A 4,975-nucleotide genomic window follows, 5' to 3' on the forward strand; every position below is an offset into this window, starting at 1 on the left:
TCTCTTTGCAGAAAATATTTTCAAATTTAAATCGATGTCTTCAGATATTATGTGATTTATATATTAGTCAATCAGTTACTCATAATATGCAATTTAATATTTAGGTTTTTATTAAAGTGGTATAGTCAGGGGAACCAATCTGGTCCTCAGTTTTCCTATGCTGAGCACACTGAAAAGAAAATAAAACATATTTTTGAGTGAAACACTATGAATGGTACATAAACACGTACACACACACACACACACACACACACAGCATGCACCACAAGCAGTACATCCAAACATCATAGTTGTGTATCGGCAGAGTTTAAATTTATTTTTCATGCTAATTCCACCCAGATATCTTTACAGATAACTCTTGTGAACAGGTCCATAGAGGAATTATTTCAGGCTTTCCTCTCTTTCTTAAAAAATATCTATTTGATCAAATGCATATCATCTTTCCACAGCTGTTATTAAATGATATTACAATATTATTGTTCCACATTTACCAAGAAAGCAATGAGAGCACCTTTCAAAATCTGCAATGTATCTACTTCATTCATTTGAATAGATGCTCAGTATTGCAATGGATTTCAGAAAAAAAAAGAAAGAAATGGTAAGCACCCCTTCTTTTTTTCCTATTTTACAACTTTGCTGAGTGAGAATCCTCCAAGTATTTTTTTTTCCCTATATGCAGGATTTTCTGCGGATGAGGCTACTAGAAGTGGGAATGTATGGTGTGGCTCTGGAAATAATCTAGATGTAGGAGTATCCTGGGTGAAGACATAGTGGATGATGATGGTCAAGGTTACAAGAACACAGAGCCTGTGAGTTTAATGCACCAGTCTGTGAAATCCCACCATGAGAAAGGGAGAGCAGGAACTTGTCTGGGAGTAGGTCAGGCATGAGGGAGAACAGGGATCATGAGAGTTTGAAGAAAGGCTACCTGGGGAAATCAGGAAGACTGAATAAATATAAGCTGATCAGGAATAAGATTTTCCAAAGAAGTTAACCAGCAAGGTCTTGGGGAGTAGGAGAACAAGAGAAGTAAACATGATATATGGAGTCCACACTGGGTGATGAGTTGGATGTAGTCATTTTTTTTTTTAATTTTTAAAATATTTTATTTTTTTATTTGACAGAGAGAGAGATCTCAAGTAGGCAGAGAGGCAGGCAGTCGGGGGGGGGGGCAGGCTCCCTGCTGAGCAGAGATTCCCCATGCGGGGCTTGATCCCAGGACCCTGAGATCATGACCTGAGCCAAAGGCAGAGGCTTAACCCACTGAGCCACCCAGGTGCCCCTGCTCGCTGTATTTTATTTTATTTTATTTTTTTTATTTTATTTATTTATTTATTTATTTTTTGCTTTATATAATTTTTTATTTTTTATAAACATATATTTTTATCCCCAGGGGTACAGGTCTGTGAATCACCAGGTTTACACACTTCACAGCACTTACCAAAGCACATACCCTCCCCAATGTCCATAATCCCACCCCCTTCTCCCAAACCCCCTCCCCCCAGCAACCCTCAGTTTGTTTTGTGAGATTAAGAGTCACTTATGGTTTGTCTCCCTCCCAATCCCATTTTCTTTCATTTATTCTTCTTGTACCCACTTAAGCCCCCATGTTGCATCACCACTTCCTCATATCAGGGAGATCATATGATAGTTGTCTTTCTCCGCTTGACTTATTTCACTAAGCATGATATGCTCTAGTTCCATCCATGTTGTCGCAAATGGCAAGATTTCATTTCTTTTGTAGTCATTTTTTTAAAGATTTCATTTATTTATTTAACAGAGAGAGAGAGAGAGATAGAAAGAGAGATAACAAGTAGGCAGAGAGGCAGGCAGAGAGAGAGGAAAGAAGCCTCCCTTCAGGGCAGAGAGCCCTATATGGGGCTCTATTCCAGGATATAGAAGCCATGATCTGAGCTAAAGGAAGATGCTTAACCCACTGAGCCTCACAGGTACCTGGATGTAGTCATTTGATTTCATACCTCTTAGAGAATTTATTGGATTCCCTCTTTTTCAAAAGTTGCTGTGTATATAGTGTTATGTGTATATAACAATAGTTCAGGTCACTAATTGGCAATAGAAGGTGAGGGCCACCCATCAATACTTGTAACAGATCACCAAGTGAGGTGTATGGGATGTCAAGGGAAAAGCAGACTCAATGATGGTTAATGTGTAGAGTAAGAAGACCTGGAAAACCATATCAATGAGGAGGTTGTGAACGAGAACCAAACCTGAGAGGATGAGAGAGACCCATTCTCATCTATCATTCTAATAGTTTGGTTATGATCACAACTGATTTTTTTCCAATTGCAGTTTAGTATCAAGATGACAAGGTAGAAAAAAAAGAAAAAGATGACAAGGTAGGAGGCAGAGTGTGAAAGTGGACTTCTGGACCTAAGCAAGGGTAGCTGGGAACATATTCATGATATAGAAGAAATGACATTTATGCTCTCCCTTACTCTGATGCTTTCTTCACTTTCACATACTCCCTGTTGTTCCTCAATTATTAAAAATAATGGGTCATCATTACCATCATCACAACCCATGCCATGTTATCCTCAAGGATTAGTGCCCTCACTTCACTAACTCCAACTCCATGGAGTCCACCATGCTTCTCCCTCCTCCATGTCCCCAGCTGCCTGTGGCCACAGGTGCACATGGCCTTGCTGACTGCTTCTCTACTAATGTGTGAGTCACTCTCTAAGATGGTCCTAGTTCATATACTCTGTCTGTGGCCCTTCATTTCTCACATACCTCTCTGTAATCCTTTGCCATTTCTCCCCATCTATAGTACATCCTCAGACTTTCTTCAATTTCCTTGAAGTTAGAAAGTATCTTCCTATTCAAAGTCCAAACTAGAAAACAGAACCTAGAAGACAAGGTATATGAAATCACCTACTACTTGTTAACATGTTTTTAGTCAGTTTCCTCAATGAAGACAAAAATAAGATGCTCACCATTTTTTTTTCAAATATTTTTCATATTCTTCAGGGAATTTTATAATTTAATTAATATACAAACCACATACATCTCAGGATGTTTCTTCTTAGTGTAACAGCCCTCTCACTGGTGTTAAGGGGGGGGACTTGCTTCAAACTTACATATTCCATATTTGTTGTGTTAAGTCTCTTTGTCTGTTTCAGAAATACCCCACTTTCCTTGAGATTTGTAGAGTACTGGCCTTGAGGAGTGAAAGACCAGACTTTCCTGGGGGAGAAGGCCTGACCGCATTTGAAACAGCTACCAATGATGCCAGCAAGTCTGTTTAGGTCATGCCCACATAGGATTAACTGCCTATGCACTTGCTTTTTCTGCACAGAGCCCCAGCCACTGCCTGTGCCTGCCCTTGTAAAATTCTAAGGCTTCTCCTGGATGGGGAAGAGGGTATTTGAGACATTAGTCCACCATCTTCCCAGGTTGCCGGCTTCCTGAGTAAAGCACCCATTCCTTTCCGACCATCCCTTGTCTCAAGTGCTGACTATCCAGAGGCAAAGAAACCAGTTCTCTGTCCCATAACATTACCACTTTCACTTTTTGGTTATATTATAAGAACCATCATATGTGAAATAGTACCATTATTATTAAATTATTAGTGAAATAATTAATAGAAACTTTATTTTATATACTTCTCACAACTTTACTGAAGTATCCTATCAGTGTAATATTTTTCAAATAAAGACCCTGTGCCATCTGGAAGCAGAAAGTTAAGAGTCCTCAAAGTAGGGAAATAAAAATTAAAAAGGTTAAATTAAATAAAGAAGAGACAGCTTTCCTGATGCTACAACAGTAATTTTATGCCCCCAGCTATTTCCTGTGGTCCATGCCCTGGAGGTTCTACTTGCATACATTTTGTGGAATATCCTAGGTGGGAAAGAACAAGGGAATGCAACAACCTCAGTAGTTAAGTATCTTAACTGCGCAAAGGGAATGCAATACCTAAGAGTCCATATCGGGCCAGGCAACAGTCTAACTATGTCAGAGACAATAACAGTGGTAAAACTCTGAGTGCTTTAACAAATGCAAACATATACCTAAAGCACATTCTCCAATTATTTTAGCATGATTGAAACCATGCGCCAAATAGTTAATGAGATTAAAAACTTCATCAACAGGACTGTCATGAACACACCTTCTTCTTCACAGGAATGTTAACCTTATATTTTAGAGGCAAACAGCAGGAAGGGCCTTGCATTCTATATGGGTTTGAGCTCCTCCACCAATAACACCTGCAGAGGACCAAGGAGTGTCCTCCAGTGACCTCTGTCTAATTATCATTGGGAAATCTCCACCCTGAAAAGAGCACAAGCTTCAAGAACACACAGCTGGGTACATCACAGCTTGTGTTCTCCTTTTCCCTGCAAAACCTTATGCCCTTATGCCCTTATGCCCTTCACCTGGGATGAGAAAAATTATGTACCAACTTCACACAAGTGTGAAAATAGGTTAATAGCTAAATATGACACTAATAACTGAATCCTGGCAGACTAGCTCCAATGCTCACACCCAAATCATGATCTTCCATGGAAAGAAAAACCAGTTCTGGAAAAGTCTGTGGGAGACAGAAGGGTGAAGCTATCTGTTGCTTGAACCCTCATCAGAGGATAAAGTCCCTGAGTGTAAAGACACGGGACAGTGAGGGAGACACCAGAGCCCCGACCACAAGGCGGACATCCAAGGTGAGCAGGAGAGAGACAGGAGGTCTCAGATGTACTGCTATTGGCAGACAGGATGAGAAACTCGGGTAGGGGGAGCCTTGGAAACACCAGAGTAATAGGAAAAGAGGGGGATGGAGAATTTTAGAGTCTGCCAGGTACAGGAAAATAGGAAAAAGGGAAAGGAGACAAAGCCTACTTATCAATTGATGTAGTTTTGGAATGTTTGTAAGGTCCAGAGCCAACATCCAAAAAAGAATTCTTGAGACATCTTTGGTGAAAAAAGGTAATTTTATTAAACACTGGAACAGGACTGGTGGGAGGAA

Source organism: Mustela lutreola, chromosome 11, assembly GCF_030435805.1.
Source record: "Mustela lutreola isolate mMusLut2 chromosome 11, mMusLut2.pri, whole genome shotgun sequence".
In the NCBI taxonomy this organism is placed as follows: Eukaryota; Metazoa; Chordata; class Mammalia; order Carnivora; family Mustelidae; genus Mustela; species Mustela lutreola.